Below are 19,656 nucleotides of genomic sequence, written 5' to 3'. Positions count from 1 at the left end.
ATATACAAACATATTCCTAAAAACAGGAGTAGGGTAAAAACAACTGGTTCATCTGTACTTTTTTTTTTTTTAAATAAGAAATTATTGTGGACATTTCCTCAGAACATAGAGCTCTACCTCAGCATTTTAAATGGCAAATAATAGTCCATGGTGTAGGTATCTTTTCACTTATTTGATTGGAATTCTATGAATAGACATTTTTAGTTATTTCACATTTTATGGTATAAGCAAATGCTGCAATGAACTTCTTTAATCAATTTTTTTTTGGTGTGTGCAAGTATATATACGTGTGTTTGTGTGTTTAAACTTTTTAGCAATGGAATCACTAGTTTCAAGGGTAGTAGCTACATTTAACATTTTCACATATACTGGTAAATAGCTTTCCCCACACATTGGAATACTTTATTTTTTTCTGCCAGATGGCATCTCTTGACATCCCCACCTGCACTAGGTATTATCAAACTTTTAGATCTTTGCCAATCTGATAGAGGGAAAATGGCACCTCATAATTTCAGCATACTTTTCTACAATTATCTCTTGCAGTTAAAATTTCTCTTTGGTGGGAAGCAGCTTCATTATTTGTGTGACTTCTTCTGCAGAAGAACACACACTGTACGCTATGGAAGCTCTGGAGCTCTGTGGGTTCCCTAGGCTCTCATATTCCAGGAGGCAGGCTCTTTCTGAGAGTGCATTTGTTTCTGTTGCTACAGGTTGGTGTGGGGCCGTGTGCCACTTCTGCAAGTCTGAGTGTGTCTGTGTGCCAGTGTGTTCATGGCAGTGAGTGTTCACATCTCCCTGCTGGGAGGAACAGACCTGCCCACAAGGGTACAGGAGATCAGGAGGTTTATTGTAGGCTACAGAGATTGTTTCTCATAGGAGGAAGGAGCAGCTGGACTTTCTGTAACTAAGAAAGCAAGGAGGACACAGTCCTCCTCGCTATCCCTCTCACCTAATCCTGTTTCTCCCAGGGTATTCCTCTCTCTCTCTTTTTTTTTTTTTTTTTCTGCAGACCCATGGCCCAAAGCAGCCACTGCAGGCTTACCCTTCATGCCTTTCAGCTAAGGAGGCCATTGCTGCCTGGAACGGTAGCCCAATTTCCCAAGAAATCAACCCATCAGTGTATCTGGAGAAGAGAAAACAACTAACAGGGTTTGTTGGCAGGGGCTGATGTAATAATGATTGTAAATCTCTGCTTCTTCCCATGTATCACTCTGCGGAGTGGTTGCCAGTTCAATTCATCTGTCCACCAGCAGTGCATCTGGGGGCTGCAGCTTGGCAGGAAGATAGACCTGGGTTCCAGCTTCTTCTCTGCCACTTACTGGCTGTATGTATGAGGGCAAACCATGTGATTTGTTTGAGCTTCACGTTCTCCATCTGTAAATCAAGATTAACAGGGTCTACCTCATGGAGTCATTATGAGAATGAAACGAAATAAATAGTATATATAATGGATCTTAATAAGTGAGGTCTCAGTCAACACAGAATCTCCTTCCCCTAAGAGTGACATTTTAATAATCACACTTTTCAAAATGAAGATCAAAGAACATCAAGAAGTGTTAAACATCAGAAGCAGAGAGGATCCTTTTCCCACTGGTACATCCATTCGATGGTAGCCTGGGTAGGAGTGTGGAAATGGCAAGATCTGGCCCTGCCCACCCTCCTGTGCCACTTGCTACTGCTCCCTGGTAATTGTAGCCACACCTGTGGAAGCTCCTGCATACAGCATGCTGGTTCATGCCTCCACACCTTTGCTCATGCAGTTCCTGCAGCCTGGAGCATTCTCCCCCATTCCATTTACCTGGCAAAGGCCTATTTATACCTTAAGACACATTAGGACAAAAGATACTTTATTTTGTCTAGCACATCTGGTTATTTGCCTGAAAGAAAGTCACAAGCGGACTTTACAATTCCAAATGGATTAAAGGCTTAAAAATGTAAAATGTAAAGTATTAAGATCTGGTGGTAAGACAAACCACAATGCAACAGGAGCACATCCCCACCAGAATGGCTAAAATGAAAAGATCAGATGATATTAAGTGTTGAGGTAGCTGCAGAGTGCTGAGAAGTCTCTTACGTTGCTGGGGGTGGAATTGGAACAACTGCTCTGGATGACTGACTGCTTGGCAATATCTATGAAAGCTAAATGTGCACATTTCCCGTGACCCAGAAATTACACTCTTGGATAAATACCCAGCAGAAATGCAGATCTCCATTTGCTAAAGAACATGTACAAGAATGTTCATAGCAGTCCTATTTGGAGTAGCTCCAAAATGAAAGCAACCCAAACGTCCATCGACAGTGAAACAGTGTATATATAAAATTTATATACAGGAATAGTGCAGAGCAAGGAGACTGAGTGAACGACATGAAGGAATCTCACAAACATGATACTGAATTAAAGCTAGATACAAGTAAGCCACAAGGGAAAGATTCATTTAGATAAAGTTCAAACCCTAAACTCTGTTGCAAGAAGTAGGGTGGAGGTTAATCTTTTGGGAGGGAAGTGGCTGGAAGGGGACATGAAGGAGAGTCAGGTGCTGGTCAGGATTGCTCAGATTTTGTTTCCTTATTTCTTTTCTTTTTTTTCTGGAGATTGAACCCAGGGGGCCTTTACTGTTGAGCTGCATCTCTGGCCTACTCTTTTTTTTTTTTTAATATTTTGTTTTAGTTGTAGTTGGACACAATACCTTTATTTTTTTATGTGGTGCAGAGGATTGAACCCAGTGCCCAACATGTGCTGGGCAAGAGCTCTACTGCTGAACCATAACCTCAGCCCCCCACCCCATCCTTTTATTTTAAAACAGAATCTCACTAAATTGCTGAGGTTCTTATTAAATTGCTGAGGCTGACCTTGAACTTGAGATCTTCCTGCCTTAGCCTGCCAAGTCACTGAGATTACAGGTGTGCACCACTGCACCCTACAAAGGTTTTGTTTCTTGATCTAGGTCCTGGTTACATTGAGTGTACTCACTTTGCAAAAATTTATCAATCCATAAAAATATATGCACTTTTTTATGCATATTGTACTGTAATAACAGTTTTGGCAAATATAACCTGGGCTTTATATAATCTAACAGTTAGAAGACATTCTCAACCAAGGTTGGAAACCTAGATGTAAAAAATGGATGTTTTTGCCTATATATTTTTCACACATTTTTATTGGTGCACTATAGTTGTACATAATGATGGGATTTGTTGTTATATATTTGTACCTACATACAACATAACAATATAATTTGATCAATATCACTTCCCATATATGTATATTTCTAAACACACATTTTGTGGCAAAATATTCCATAAGTAATGTCAAAAGACAAAAAGTAAATTTGGAAAATGTGTTTGTATTGCAGATGATAGATAAAAGGCCAACCCCATAATATGCAAAGAATTCTTACAAATTGTTAAGAAAAAGACAGAGCTGGGAATGGTAGATATGAGCACTTGCCTAGAATGTGCCAGGCCTAAAACAAGAAGAAGAAAAGATAAACAACCCGATAGAGAAATAGGCAATTTAGAGAAGAAAAATATCCAGCACTATGGAAAGATGCTCAAATTCATTAGAATTCAGGGAAATTCAAATTAAAGTAATAATAACATATCATTTACACCCTCTAGCCTGGCAAAATTAAAGTCTCTATACCAATTGCATATGGGAGGAAAAGTGCACTCTCAATCATTGCTAGTGGAGATGTAAATTACTGTAGCCTTTTTGGAAATCAATCTGGAAAAATCCATTAAAATTAAAAATACATATGCTCTTTGACCCAGTGATCCCACTCTTGGGAATTTATTCCAGAGAAATAAAAGCATCCACCTATGGGCCCCTGTACAGGGGTGTTTATTGCAGCATTGACTGTAAAGGTACATTTGTATGCATGCACGTTCACACAGAGGAACAAAGCAAGGGCCCCTTAGCAGGGAAATGGTACTGATGATGACAGGAGGAAACATTCATCTTTTTGTTGCCCACATGATCTTGACCTTGGGCATAGATGAACAGTTGTAGATGACCAGAAGCCCTTTTCATCCTGGCTTTAGCCAATAGCATTGGTTCCAAAGCAGGATTTGGAGAGACCATCTGGGATGAAGTCATCACACACAGTCCTTTGCAGTGGGACTCAGATCCTAACTCTCCAGGATCAAAGAAGGAACAGCAACAAAAGAGGATCACAAAGGTGGCCATTGGAGACATCCACTTCTAGTTCCACTGCGGGTGGCTTTCTTAGGCCAAAGCCATACAAACATTTCTACTAACTGAAACCTGAAAGAGACATGGAATTAATTATAAATAATGATTTCTAAAAACCATGTCTCCCTTCTGAGGTTTGTGTTCAGTTCATGTCTCCATCCACTGACGCTCTTCTCTGAGTAACTTAAAGTGCGCTTTGACCTCTCAAACCTCCATTCAGCTATTGGGAAGCCCTGGCCCAGCTTAGGAAGGTAACCCTAAGCAATTCTCCAAGCAGACCACATAGCATATGTATAAATGTTTAAAATTATAAACGGAACCAGTAAACTATTAGATAAAAATGCTTTATCCTTCTACCGTGGAAAATAAACCCCCATAAGATTTTAAAAAATTAAAAAGTACAGTGGAACAATATATGATTTTTTAATTATTTATTTCTTATTTGGTTATTTATTTTGGTGCAGGGAATTAAACCCAGGGCCTTGGGCATGCTAGACATGTGGTGGACCACTGGGTTATATCTCCAACCCTGTCATTTTAGTTTTTAAAGTTGGCAAAATAGTAAAGGTGACAGAATTCAATTATTTTTGCACATATTTGGATATTCTGTTATGGGCCAGTGATGTTTTGATAAATAATAAAATCAAGATGTACATAATTAGGGATGGGGAAAGTACCTCAGTGGTAGAATACTTGCCTCAGCACTGCAAAAGAAAAGATAAACATAATCCATAACTTGTTATACATATTTTCATTAAATTTAATTTTTATTGCAAATGACTTAATTATGTTGTTAAAAATCAAGATTTTTGCACAATTTTTTTCTACTGTCAGTGATGCCAAATTATCTTTTTTTTTTTTTTAAGTCATTAGTAATTCTTAGATAATTTAAAAAAAATAATTTCAATCTGGAAAAAGTTTCACTAATATAAAGAATGTTATAAAAAAATCTTAAAAGAATATTTGAACTTTGAAAATGAATCATGAATTTTACATATTTTGTTCAGATATTTTTATGGCATTATGTAAAAGAAATAATCATGATTGTGGAAAAAACTGCAAAATATTTTAATTTTGCCATCGAAAATCTGCCTCTCATATTGCAATTCCACAATCTCTTGGAGTAATATCTAGATTTATGGAGTAATGTGAAGAATTCATACATGTGACATCTATACCTACATTGATATAGATTTAAAGGTAAAATAAAGTGTTACTATGGCAAAAATATTCCTCAGCCACCATAAGCAGTTGTTAATACCACATTAATTTGTGAGTCCCTCTTGAACTAAGAGCCAGAGCACAAAGAGAAGCAAGAAATGGATGTGTCGCCCTACTGGGAAATGGTATTTCACTGTGCAAGAGATGATTGCCTTCCCTCAATCTGAGAAAAAGGATTTGACAAGTTAATTAATTTGTCTTTTTTCTTACCTAAGTGCTTCCGCCACTCAAATCCTCCCTGTACTCTGAAGTGGTTTCTCTCTCTGATGTTGGCAGAAGCACAATCCAGAAACCTCAGAGACATTCACACACAGTTGTTTTCAGTCTTGAGGACTCGGGGCAAAAGGTAAGCAGCAGTGATCCTCTGGGCCCTGAACAGTGTGGACACTGGAACTGACGTTTTGGTCCCAGGCTGTGCCATGCTAGCACAAAGCACCAGTTCCCATGTGCTCCTGGGTCAGTTTATTTTTTGTGTGTTTGTGATATGGGAGACCCTCTGAAGTAGGGCTTCTCAAACTTTCTATGGTACAGGACCCAGTTTTAATTTTCTGATCACACCCAGAACAATTCTTTTGTAAAAATCCACAAGAAAAATGAATGTTAAAAACACATACAAAATGACCATTTTTAAAATTTCTTTTCCACATCACCTCAAATCCGACCCCCTGCATCCTAATCCTGATATAGTAGTCACAGGATCAGGTTTTACAACTACAAGGTCTTGAAGCAGGAACTATTACTAAACAAGAAACTGTAACTGTGTTTCTAAACTCCCTCTCAGAATTCCCAAGGGCTTGAGGCAGGTGGGTCATGCTCCACTCCCTCTGGCACAATTGAGGTTAACAATGAATGAATCTACATTGCCTGTGGTGAAAATAGTCTACTAGGGCCAGGTGGGTGGTACACACCTGTAATCCCAGTGGCTGGGGAGGCTGAGGCAAGAGGATGATGAGTTCAAAGGCAGCCTCAGCAACTGTAAGGCGCTAAGCAACTCAGTGAGACCCGTCTGTAAATAAAATGCAAAATAGGGCTGGGGATGTGGATCAGTGGCCAAGAGCCCCTGAGTTCAATCCCGGGTACCCCACCCCCAAAACAAAACAAACAAACAAACAAACCCCCCCAAACAGTCCACTAATTGTGCACCTGTGTCAATTTGCCCTATCTGAATGCCTGTGGGCCAGTGGACCAAGGGGAGGCACTGGTAGATTAATATTGTTGCCTGCTGTTTAGACAAACACAGTGACCAAACCTGATGTCCATTCCACAGGGAGGAAATGTTTAGGTGTAAATAAAGAGAAGGAAGAATGGTAGCTGAGTGTAAAGGCATGAATAAATGGGTTATGAATTGACAGAAATTCAATATTACATTAACCTAGGAAGAGGCTCAAGCAAGAGACACCATTGTCTCTTAGCTCAATTTTACTGGGTGCCTAAAAGGGGGAAGACAGGTTTGCAGAGGCTGCCCCTGCTTTGGGAACCTGACAAGATTGAAGGCTAGCCTACAAACCTGAGTGACTTCTCCTGGGAAATGTATTCATGCAATATGATGGACTACACCAATTTTTAATTCCAAATGGGATTCTGAAAATGTTCCAGTATCTTTTAGGTTGTAAAGGTTCTCTGAAATAGTGCAAACTATTTACTTGGTCTTTGCCCTGTTGACTGGTGTATAACTCCTCAAATCCTCAGAGTCTCCAGAGTGCTGTGTCTTGTATGCTAATAAGTTGAGGATGGCTAGTAGCTACTAGGTAGCTCCAGGGGGGAGCTGGTCACTGGAAAGACCAAGGGGTGATTAAAGGAATGGCACTTTCCCCAGGCGCAGAGAGGGACTGAAGATTAAATTGATCACCAGTGGCCAATGGTGTAATCAATCATGTCTGTGTAATGAAGCCTCTATTAAAACCCCAAAGGATAGTGTTGGAGAGCTTCTGGACTCTGGGAGGTCCCTGAAGGGTTGCATACTGGGACAGAGCATAGAAGCTTCACATCCCTCCAGCACACATTGCTCTATGCATCTTTTCAACTGACTTAGCACTTTTTTTCTTTCTTTGTTGTTTTTAGATATTGTTTTAGTCAGCTTTTTCACTGCTGTGACTAAAAAAATCTGACCAGAACGATTGTAGAGGAGAAAAAATTTGAGGGCTCTCCTGGTTTCAGAGGTCTTAGTCGATAGAAGGCTAGCTCCATTCCTCAAGGCTTGAGGTGAGGCAGAACATCATGGTGGAGGAGTGTGGCAGAGGGAAACAGTTCACATGGTGATCAGGAAGCAGAGAAGTCTCCACTTGCCAGATACAAATAGATACCCAAAGCCAAGCCTCAATTCCTACATCCTCCAGCCATACCCTACTACTTCAGTTACCCCTCAATTAATCCCTATCAGGGGATTAATTCACTGATTAGGTTCAGGCTCTCACAATCCAATCATCTCCTCTGAAATCTTCTTGCATTGTCTCACACATGAGCTTTTGGGGGATACTTCACTCCAAACCATAACATATATACATAACTGTAGCATGTATTTTGACATATTATATATATACATGGGGTGCAACCCATTATAATTTTGATCCCATTCTTGTAGTTGAACATGATGTGGAGTTACACTGGTTGTGTATTCATATATGAGCATAGGAAAGTTATGCCTGATTAATTCTACTGTCTTTTCTATTCCATTCCCCCTCCTTTCCTTTCATTCCTCTTTGTCAAATCCAACGAACTTCTATACTTCCCCTCTCTACCCTCCCTTGTTATGGGTTAGCATCTATATATCAGAGAGAACATTTGACCTTTGGTTTTTTGGGGACTGGCTTATTTCACTTAGCTTGATATTCTCTAGTTTCATCCATTTACTGGCAAATGCCATAATTTCAATCTTCTTAATAGCTGAATAATATTCCATTGTGTGTGTGTGTGTGTGTGTGTGTGTGTGTGTGACATTTTCTTTATCCACTTTTCTGTTTAAGTACACCTAGGTTGGTTCCATAGCTTGGCTATTGTGAATTGAGCTTCTATAAACATTCAGGTGGCTGCGTTACTGTAGTATGCTGATTTTAAGTCCTTTGGATATAAGATGAGAAGTGAGATAATTGGGTCAAATGGTGCTTTCATTCCAAGTTTTCTAAGGAATCTCCATACTGCTTTCCAGTGTGGTTACACCAATTTGCAGTGTGAGTGAAACTTCCGCCCACATCCTCGACAACATTTATTGTTACTTGTATTCTTTTTGAAAACATATCAAAAACATTCACTTATATTTATTAACATATTGCATACATAATGTGAATATAGGCAAAAATGCAGTATAAACTGGGCATGATGGTCCATACCTACGATCTAAGCAAACTAGAAAGGAGAGAAAAGAGTTTCACAAGTTCAGAGTCAGCCTTAGCAACTTCAATAAGGCTTTAAGTAACTTAGCAAGATCCTGTCTCAAAAATTTAAAAAAGGAGGGAATGTGGCTCAGTGGTTAAACATCCCTAAATTCAATACATAGTACAAAAAATAAAGTTTAAAATATTACAATTTAGGGCTGGGGTTGTGACTCAGAGTAGAGCACTTGCCTACCAGGCGTGAGGCACTGGGTTCGATCCTCAGCACCACATGAAAATAAAAGAAAGATTTTGTGCAAAAAAAATTACAATTTAGTGTAAAACCTCAAAAATAGATGTCTTGTAATTGTTTTCTCCAATATTCAAAAGTGAGAGTATTTAGTAGTCTTTGATTTTTAAAAAATTAATATCCTTTCAAAGATGAGCTATCTGTACTATGCATGTATGTATTTATGATGATTTTGTTATTTCTACCACATAACCTAATAATGCTCAATAGATTTTTAGCAAAAGTTAAAGGCAATTACTCAGTTCTATAATTTAAATGAGTTTTCTCTTCACTTATCTTCATGTACATCAAGGTATGGTAGTATATATAAGGACTTTACTTTTATATTTGTCAAGGTTTTATTGTAAATTTTTTTTTTGTTATAAAAGGCACATGTTTTGGACAAATGCTGTTCAACTTTCACTACGGGTATGAGGTTTTAGATGTTCAATAAATTTAAAATTTGAATTAAGTGTTGAATACATTATTTACCTTTTTAGGGTTTCTGGGCACTATGAATACTCCAATGTTCAGTAATATTTGAGCAATGGCCAAGAGCTTTGAGACAATCTTTCCATTTGTACTCTCAATCACCAGTATGAATTCTCAGGTGCTGAGTAAGGGGTGAACAACTGTTGGAGACATTGTCACACTGTCACAGTTGTTACTTGTATTCTTGTTAATTGCCATTCTGACTGGAGTGAGATGAAATCTCAGTGTAGTCTTAATTTGCATTTTCTAGTTGCTAGAGATGTTGAATATTTTTTTCATATATTTGTTCACCATTTGTATTTCTTCTGTGAAGTGTTTTGTTGGGTTCCTTTGCCAATTTATTTACTGAGTTTTTTTTTTTTTTGGTCTCAGGTTTTTGAGTTCTTTGTATATCCTGGAGATTAATGCTCTATCTGAGGTGCAGGTGGTAAAGATTTTCTCCCATTCTGTAGGCTCTCTCTTTATGTTCTTGATTGTCCCCCCTCCCTCCTAGTCTCTCTCTTTTGCGGTGCTGGGGATTGTACCTAGTGCTCCACACGTGCTAGGCAAGCACTCCACCACTGAGACACATTCTCAGCCCTTGCCTCTTTTCATCTGTGTACATTGTCATATCCATTAGGATAAATTGGCAAACTTTAAAAAGTCCACATAAAATACAAGACCCACATTGTAAAGCTCGAATAGATACACGATGATCTCAGTGTCTGTAACTCCTCAAGAACCAGCAAAAGTCTGTGTGGAGGCTGACACCAGGCCAAGACCACACTAAACAGAGCACTGCTCAGAGAGGCCAGTCCAAGGTAAAAGCCCCTCTTACCTCTGGCCAAGAGTGACACTGTAACCCCAGGGGGACTCCTACTGTCCAGGCTTTTTCAGGGTCTGTGCACTTCTCCACATCATGGGCTTTTGTTTCAGGACAGGTCCTCTGCTCTCTCACTGTCCTCTTGCAGCAGCAGACCTCAAGTTTCCACAAGCCTGCTTCTCCCCTAGCAACCCCACATCAGTGTAGCACAGGTGCTAAGAGTATGATGTTGCCTTGGCCCCATCCAGGACCTCTCTTGGGCCTGGCGATCAGCACCAGAGACTGTTGGTAGAGAGGACAGGCTTAAGAAGCTTCTGTTGCTCCTTGAGCTGGGAGAATGAGCTACTGTTAGCACAGGTAGGTAGTTAGAGATGAACAGGAATGAGAGAATGGGAGACAAAATGGGGGGATGACTGTAAAAGGATCCTTAACCAGCAATTGACCCAGAAGACTCAATATCCATTACGTTCTTATAAATTCCCCCTCTCCTTGTGTGGGTGGGGCTATGGAAGAGATTCATCTTAGGAAGGTAGGCAGACGACTCAGAGCCAGTAAATGACACCCCGGCCCCTAATTCCACCAAAGGTTCCCATTACACTTCTGCATAGATTTATGGGGCACACACAATGTTCCCAAGGTCATGCATGTGCCCATAAAGCTGCCCTGGGGGTCAGTTGACTGTTATGTGGCCTTCCACCAGTGGTAGTAGGCCAGAGAGGGCACAGTGACCAAAGTGCGCAGGTGCAAGCTCTCAGTTTTCACAAGGCACAGACACATAGTCATGTGACTTCCCCCAAACAGAGAACAGCTGCAAAAGCACTCAGGTCCAAAGAGGTAGGGTTACTGCTACTCCCAGGTTTGTGCCATTGCAAATTCTCACCCCCTATTCTAAAAAAAAAAAAAAACCCCAAACCTAATCATTTAAGTGCATTTCAGTCCCTAGCTGATCTGCTGGTCCCCCTCTCCAGGGTACATCTCACTTTCTCTTGTCTTCCCTTACTCTGCAATAAACCTGCTCTAATTACCATCTCAGCTGGGTGTACTTCTGTTTCTGCACCAAGGTGATCACCCTAATCTTAGACATCACACCCAAGGACCAAGGATCACACCACAGGTGACTTTCAGCCTCTGATAAAACTACTCCTGGGTTACCTGCAGAGGGCAGCCGCATTCCTGGAGCTAAGACCAAGCCACTTACCTGCTCTTTACTCTTAGGGCTGATGACAGAATCTGGGGTTGAATTGTTGCAGTGTTGTCTCTGCTGGAGGAGTGAGGACCTTCACTCAGTTCAGAGGTTTTTCATGCTGTAGGAAGTGGGGGATGTTTGAATTTGTGGTATTCATGAGGATCAGACCAGAAAGCCAATAGTCAGACCCTGGAGAGGCAGCTGGTGAGAGAAAGTCACATAGAGCTGATTGGTGCTAATGCCCCTCAGGGGGCAGAGGGGAACAGACAGGAGGGCAAAGCCTTGGACTTTCCTAGCAGAGGTGGGAACCCCCACCCTCCCCCTCCCAGGGGTCAGCAGCAATTTAGAGCTCACCACATGCTCCCAAGAAATCTTGCATGGTCACATAAATACTTCTAAAATTGTCCACATTTTTTTTCTGTCACAACATTTTTATGACCCAATTTAAATTCTCTGCTCTTATCATTTCTCAGAGATATTTTTGCAGTGGACCTGACTTTATTCATTATCAACTATTGCCAATTCATTTAAGCTTTCATCTTTGACACTTTAAAATTACAAAAGGAATTCAGAAGCTGTGGCATGGAAGTCTGCTTTCATCATGCTCTCAGTCCTGTGCTCCTCAACCCACTCCCATGAGCCAAGGACTTTTACACCTATTCCCAGAGCATTCTTCCCAGTTCTTGCCTGTGCACTTACAATCACCTGTCTCTCTCATCACTTTTCTTGGGGAAGCAGAGTCATGAACAGCCCTGTAGGGAGGCCCAAGGGGAGAGGAAATGGAGCCTCCGGCCAGCAGCCACATGAATACGTTTGGAGGTAGCTCCTCCTGCCCAAGCCTAGCCTTCCAGTGAGACTTCAGTGCTGACTAATCATCTTGACTACAACCCTCCCAAGAAACCCTGAACCAGGACCACCTTGAGGAGTTCATGACCCTCAGACCCTGTATGAGGTCATAAATAAGTAAGTGGAGGCTGCTCCGTTTGGGGGTAATGTACTACACAGCAATATAATTAATATAATTTTCATTTTCTCCAATGTCCGCATTGTTTTTTAGATCCCTCTATAGAAACATTCCTCAAAAGAGCCATCTATGCTTACTGTCTCCCTTCCTTCCCACTCTCCCATCCTGTCTGTTCTAATCCTCAACATCTGTTAACTTTGCCAGGAGATTATGACAAGACAATGGGAAGTTCTGATTAGTTGAGATTTTTTTGTTTCTCATCTTAGATACCAGTGTATTCCCCAAGATGAGATTCCCCATGTAGGTGACTTGTTAAAGAAGCGCTCCCAAACCTGTAATCCCAGCAGCTTGGGAGGCTGGGGCAGAGGATCACAAGTTCAAAACCAACCTCAACAACTTATCCAGACCCTGAGCAACTCAGCAAGACTCCGTCTCTAAATAAAATATAAAAAATGGGATGGGGATGTAGCTCACTGATAAGCACCCCTAAGTTCAATCCCTCGTACCTTCCCCCCAAGAGGAGGGGGGAGAGAGAGAGAGACAGACAGACAGAGACAGAGAGACAGACACATTGGGGGAAGGGAGGAAGTCCAGCAAACGTGAAATTTCAGGTGAAGCCCAAGTCACAGATCAGATCCTGATGGTTCTGGAGCAAATGACACCACCAGGCAAAGAGCTGGGTTTTCATACTCCTGTACTAAATAGTCATTTTGCTGGCACTACTGGGAGATATCAACTCTCAGACACTTCAGCTGATCTTCCAATACAGGCAAGGCAGCTCCATAAACAACAGGCACGCTGTACAAACTCTTAGAATCAAAGTGCATAGGTAAAAGCTGAGGGGTGATCCCAGTGACGAATACAGGAGCCAGGGGGATCTGGGCAGAGTGTCTTTAATGGCTGCTACACTAGAGTCTCTTACATTTTTATGTACACATAATTCTTTGGGGGTTTTTGCTAAAATACAGACTCTGAATGAGTAAAATTGAGATGGGGCTGGAATCTGCATTTCTAATGAGCTTCCAGGCGCTACTTTAAGTAGCCCATGCTACAGCACTATTCATGGAACCTAATATAGTAGGAAAGCAGCCTACAGTGAAATACCACACATGCTCTGGTCATCCCCTGCTGTGTAACCAGCCATTCCCAAACATAATGGTTTAACACATTAATTATTCGGTGGTCAGCTGACTCACTTGAGCTCTCTCATGCAGTTGTAGTCAAAAGTTGTCTGGGGCTATGGATGTCCATATTGGATGTTCAAGAAGGCTCACTTGTGTGTTTGGCAGCTGACACAAGCTGTTGTCAGGAAACTTAGTTGGGACTGTTTGTCAAGCCTTCACCTGGCCCCTCTGTGTAGCTTGAGCTCACAGCATAGTGGCTATTCTAAAATATCTGGGATTTACATTGGAGATGTAGCTCAGGGGTAGAGTGACTGCATAGCATGCATGAGGTCTTGGGTTCAATCTTTGGCACCACACACCAAAATAATAATCAGGCATGGTAAAACACACAGACTGGAAATGGTTGTCATGGAGGAAGAAATTTACACTCAAGATCCCTAGAAACAGGAAGCAGAACACACCATGCAGGGCTACATGGAGAAGCACAAGACTGGTCAAGAGGCCGAAGGGGGAAAGAGGAGGATATGGCTCTTTCTTGGGATGGAATGGGTAAGGCAGGGTAGACACACTAAGTTTAGGGTTGAATAAGTTTGGAGAGTTTGAATAATTTTGGTAGACTCTGGGCTATGGGGGTGATCTCTATTTGTCTAATCCTTGTGTGATTAAGGTGGGGAGAACATTAGCTAGGTGTGTGCTAGTTTGATAAAAAGAGGTGATTGGGGTATAGGTCCTGGATCAGCTGGTTTATCTATCAAAGGCATGCTCACAGTGGAGTCATTTGCTACCTCTAGGAAATTAGTTAGCCCTGAGAGGAGCGGTATCTCCAGGTGAATCAATGTTCCCAATGCTAGAGCATCAAGAATACAGAAAATATAGTCAATACAGGGCTGCATGCTGAAAGGGAGAATCCCAAGAGCAAACATTCCAGTAGGTAAGAAGTTGAGGTTGGCAGGGCAGTTAAGGGCTCTGCCTGGAACTGGCACAGGGTGGTGACTTCTGTGGTTATCTATTGATTGAAGCAGACATTGGACTATTCAGATACCAAGGAGAAAATCAACTCCACCTCCTGAGAGGATAGGTTGCAATGCAGCAAGGCAGGTTGGATGGATTGATATTGCTGTGACCACCTTTGGAGAGTAAAATCTGTCATATGAATGCTGTGTATCTTAACATAAGCCATTCAAACACAGACAATGACCAACTTGGTAGATTCTGCAGGTAAAATGTTTCCAAACAAAAAGATTTCAGTGTATGATGGTTCTGTGCCCTCACCAACTTGAATAGCAGGAAGACCAGTGCTTCCAGGGGTTTCCCTCCTTAGTATTTCCAGAGTTATGCAGACAGAGGTCAGCCTGACCAAAAAAACCTAAAAAACAAAAAAACAAACCAAAACAAAACCATCCAGTCTTGGTTCTTGCTCCTTTCTGCCCGCTACTGGAAGACCTGAAACTTAGCTCCTCCCTCCAGTTTGACTCCAAACTACTGTTTGTCACCCTCACCCCTGCCCCAGGTGGTTCTAACTCTTGGGCATAGATTCAAATGCCATTAATGGTGAGCCTGTTGTACAGGTCCTTTCCTGAGACATAGTCTCTGTTTGGGCTCCATTCCATTAGGCATGTTTTCTATCCTCCATGGCATGAGAGGGCCAATTTTGTTTGTTCAGGATAGTGTGTGGTGCAAACCAGATGTCTCAGCTCAGTTCTCCGGCCAGCAGCATTCAGGCCCACCCCCATGGAAACAGACACATTGGGGCAGCGGGCTCCCAGGCTGGGCACAGCATGGGGACATTAGCTTATACACATGGGTAGGTGAGTCTTGCAGAGGTAGTGAAGGGTGTGGCTGGCCCCTTTTCCCAAAGCGTGTGGGAACCCAGCTGCCATCCAGCCAGAAAGTCTTGTAACTATTTAGATTTGATGAATTATAGAACCGCCCTTAGGTGTTTGAAACATGAACATCTTTTCAGGTAAAGATCAATTTTTCAGATTTCTTGCTCTTGTCTGGGAATCCATCTCTCTTGGTCTGGTGAAGCCTTTGCATATGTGGGGACTTTGCATATGTGGAGCCTGAGCCCACTTCTGAGCGGAGCTGCCCCTGCCAGGATCTTCCAAGGAAACTCAGGGCAACTTCCTGTCTACCCAGACAGGAAAGCCCAGGTGGTTTCAGGAAGGCCCTGTGGCCAAAGTTGTACATTCCCTCATCCTTGGCCAGGCCTTCCCACAGAGCTCTGGCACTTGTTCACAAGGGAAAAAGTGTGACAGCAAAGGACACTATTTGTTATTTACAATGTTCTAATAAAGAAGGAGGCCAAAGACTATTGAGTGGGGTCATGGGAGGGAGAATGGAAGCAAGATTGGGAAGGGCTGAATTGTTTTGCAGAGGAGTGGGAAATAGATGTGGGTGGGGAGGGAGTGGAGACTAAAGCTTTGTTGGAAAGGGGTCCTGTGGGAGGGGAATGTGCGAGGCTGGAGAGACACTTGGCCAGGAGGGTGGATGGCTAATGGGAATTTCTCTTGATTTTTCTGTGTGCTATGCAATGTGACCTTCCTCTGTGTCTCCCCTGTTGCAACTTCAGAACAATATCAGTTTCTTACTCTACTATATTGTGGAGTAAATTTTGAAGGAACAAAGAGTAGTGCTAAGTCTTGCTTCAGGGTTGGTGAGGGGGTGGATCAGAGGCTTCCATGGGTTCAGGGCTACAGATTGAGGTACATAGTACAGTCTGGCTATTCCCATCTTTAAAGAAAAGAACATTTAAGGTAGAGGGGACAACCAGAGAGGAAGGTGAGTTTGGAGAGGGAGGAAGAGCCCATGGGTGGGGAATGTATGTGAGTCTATTGGGAGGTGGGGCAAGAGGGGGAAGCAGAAGATGGTGCTAATAGGTGTCAGTCCATTTAGGCTGGTGCAACAAAGGAGCATAGATTGGGGAATTATAAACAACAGTTCTCGGGACTGGAAGTCTGAGATCTGAATTCCAGCATGGTTGATGGCCCATTTCAGATTAGTGTGCACTTCCAGGTTGCAGACTGCTGACTTCTCATTGTATTCTCACATGGTAAAGAGCAGAGAGAAGCAAGCTCTCTTGGGACCTTAAAAAGGGCACAAATCTCATTCTTGGTTTAAAACCTGAAGACACTTTTCTACCTCCCCCCATTTAGTGGCATGAATTTTCAACACTCATAACCTCACTCATCCTAATTACTTATCACATGGGGGTGGAAAGGGTTTCAAAATATGAATTTGGGGAGGAATATAGGCATTCACCCTATAAAAGTAGGCTAGAGTTTCAGGTAGGGTCTTGCCTTTTCTTCCATATCAAAGGTTCTCCTAGATATCCTCCCACTTAAAATGTTAGGGTAGTCCAAATAACCTCCATGAAGCCCAGGCTTGATTCAGTATCACATTCAAAGCAACATAATCCATCTTCATTGCACAATCTGCATCAGCTCTTCTAATCCATCAGCTTCCTTCAAGTAGAACCCTCAGTCCTATAGCTAAGAAGGCTCCCACTTGCACTTTAAGTACTGGTCAAGGCATTGGACAATCTTAGATGCTCAGGATGATTTGCAGGGAATGTTTGGGGGGTGGGGGGAAATCAGCAGTGGAGAAAGTGACATCCTGTTGGCTGTAGGGTGGCATTTCAGACACCTCACTGCCTTTCTCTGTGTTCTTGCTGAGGTCCCCGAAGAGCTTCCTGGCAAAGACATTTCACACTTTTTAACTACTTGGCAAGTGGTTTATGAATCCTTCTAAATACAGCAGATTAGTTAGTAGAAATCCAAAATTTTAGAAAAAAATTAATTGAAAGAGCTATTGAATCGAGGAGGTTTTGCCTGAGTAAATATCTTCTCTATGGAATTCTGATCTATTCATTTAGTAATCCTAATTATGGTTTTGCTAATTTGGGGGTCGTTTCAGAGAAAGTGCTTTATTCCATCAGGAGCCGTTACTTGGTTAAGAGGATTTTGTTTATTGTTTGTGATGTTTTAAAGGAAATTCATTCTTACAATGGCTTTAGCTATTCTTTGCTTATGTCTGCTATCTTGTTGCTCAAGGTTGACAGGAAAATACCTCCTCTTTTATTAGTTTCCATGACTGGTCCCTTGTATACAGGCCAGAGTCTACCAACCCTCCTGGGGACTTGCAACATATCCATTTCCCTTTTCTCTTCAAAAGAGTGGCAGGACTGTCAGAGCGAAGCCCTCCTTGTACCCAGTGCTCTTAACCGGAAAGACTTTCCTTTCTTCCTCATGGCAGGCTCTCTCCAAGTCATTCTTGGGTTCTTAACTCAGCCATCACTTCCTCTGGGAAATTTTCTCCGACCTCATGTCTACATCCATAGCCTCGGGGATTGTCTTCTGAGCTCCATAACTGTGCATTTATTATGGAAGTCCTACAGATACCTAAAATTCAACATGTCCCAAATTTAATTTAATTCCCACCTCCATCTCTTTCCTCTCTTTCCCTCTAAAACTGCCATGTCTCCAAGTAGGGCACTATGGGACATCAAGTCACTAGTACAAGAAACCCAAGAGTTATACTCCAGAATTTTCCCTCCACCTTATATCTACATCTTCCTCAATTCCACTTCATTCTGAAATCCAATGGATCTCACCTCTTAAATCTCTTTCAGACCCATTCTTTCCTCTCCTTTGCTTGGGACACCATTCTGCTTTGCTTGTATTATGGCATTGGTGTCCTAACTGGGCCTCTGCCTCTGGTCTTATCTCTCACCCTGGCCACCGTGGTGATCTCTGATATGAACCATGCAAACCATGTAATTTTACTCCTTGCTCTGATGTCGAGAGCCATTCGTTGGCTGTGTGTGGACTGTTGTGGACTGCAGCCTAATTGAATAGGGAAATCTGGTGTCTGGGAACTTCCAGTGGACATTTCCTCTGTGTAAGACTGCCCAGACACATGGTGAGCCCTATTCAAGCTCTGCCAGGTCCCACACAGCACCAGAGATGGGGTGACCTGCTGCAACTGCATAGCCCCTCTGAGATGGGTGTGAACTGCCAAGATGCCAATCAACCTGCTGACTACAAGAATCACAAAGCAAGACTTCACCCTTGAAATCTTACCCCTGCCTTTGATGTACTTCCTTAAATAAACCATGGGAGCCATTTTCTTTTCTTTTTTAAAAATATTTTTATTAGTTGCTGATGGACCTTTATTTATTTATATGCGGTTTTGAGAATTGAACCCAGTACCTCACACATGCTAGGCAAGCACTCTTCCACTGAGCCCCAGCCCCAGCCCCTGAGAGCAATTTTATAACTGTCTAGCTCCAGCTCCTGCGTGGACTAGATCTATCAGGGGCTCCATCTTTAAAACTATCCTTCCTGACTCTTTGTCTTCACTTCTAGACTTTAATTTCTCAGGAGGCTTATCCCTCAGAGCAAGCAAGAATCCCCTGGCAAAGTGCTGGACACCCCCTGTGATACTCTGGATTTTCCACTTTCTGTAATACCTATCTTTTTGGATACAATCTAAATTCCCATAAGGCCCCTGCTGACTTATCTAACTATATCTTCTGTCACTTTGGACCAGTCAGGACTCTTTACATTGCCTGGAACACAGAAAAACCATCTTAAATTGACTTAAGCAAAAAGGAAAGTTATTGGTTCATGTAATTGAATATCCAGGGATAGAGCTGGCTCAGTTTCAGGCATGTCTAGGTCCAAGGCTCCAGCAACACCATCAGGAAGTCCTCTCTCAACTCTGCTTTTTCTTTGTTGATTCCAATCTCTGGCAGGGCTTTCTTTGTGTTGTGGCAAGATAGCTGTCAACAGATCTAGACGGCTATGTTCTCACAGGAAAAAATCCAGCACTTCGGTCCCAAGGTTCTTCAGCCACATACCAGGATGGGCTCTGATTAGACCTAATTGGCTTGCCTGGAGCCAGGGGCCCACCCCTTAGCCAATTACAGCAGTCAGGAGAAGGCAATGCTCTGGTGGTCCAGATGTGAGTCATTCTCTTCCCAAAGGACCTGGAGTAAGAGAGGGTGGGGCAGCTTTCCGGAGGAGCATAGAGAACTGACTCTGGGAGAAGCTGGAATGGAGAATCTGCAGACCAATA

The 19,656-nt window shown here is 42.2% G+C and overlaps 1 long non-coding RNA gene across 4 annotated transcripts in view; it reads right to left on the bottom strand.

Moving 5' to 3' along the window:
* Nucleotides 1–3,966: 3,966 nt before the first annotated feature.
* LOC308647863 overlaps nucleotides 3,967–19,656 on the bottom strand; it is a 33,716-nt gene continuing 18,026 nt past the window's right edge. Inside the window, exons 2-5 of one of the 4 annotated variants that reach the window (XR_014021718.1) lie at nucleotides 11,503–11,691; nucleotides 10,320–10,586; nucleotides 4,870–4,896; nucleotides 3,967–4,264 (exon numbers count right to left, since the gene is read on the bottom strand). This is a non-coding gene — a long non-coding RNA (uncharacterized lncRNA). The remainder of the gene's footprint in view (nucleotides 4,265–4,869; nucleotides 4,897–10,319; nucleotides 10,587–11,502; nucleotides 11,692–19,656) is intronic. The other 3 variants (XR_014021720.1, XR_014021719.1, XR_014021721.1) reach the window with 3 other exon arrangements.

This window comes from Spermophilus citellus (genome assembly GCF_964194105.1).
Source record: "Spermophilus citellus genome assembly, chromosome: 4".
NCBI classification, from domain to species: Eukaryota; Metazoa; Chordata; class Mammalia; order Rodentia; family Sciuridae; genus Spermophilus; species Spermophilus citellus.
Note: the sequence above shows the minus strand (reverse complement) of the source record. Positions and strands in the feature narration are given on the sequence as shown.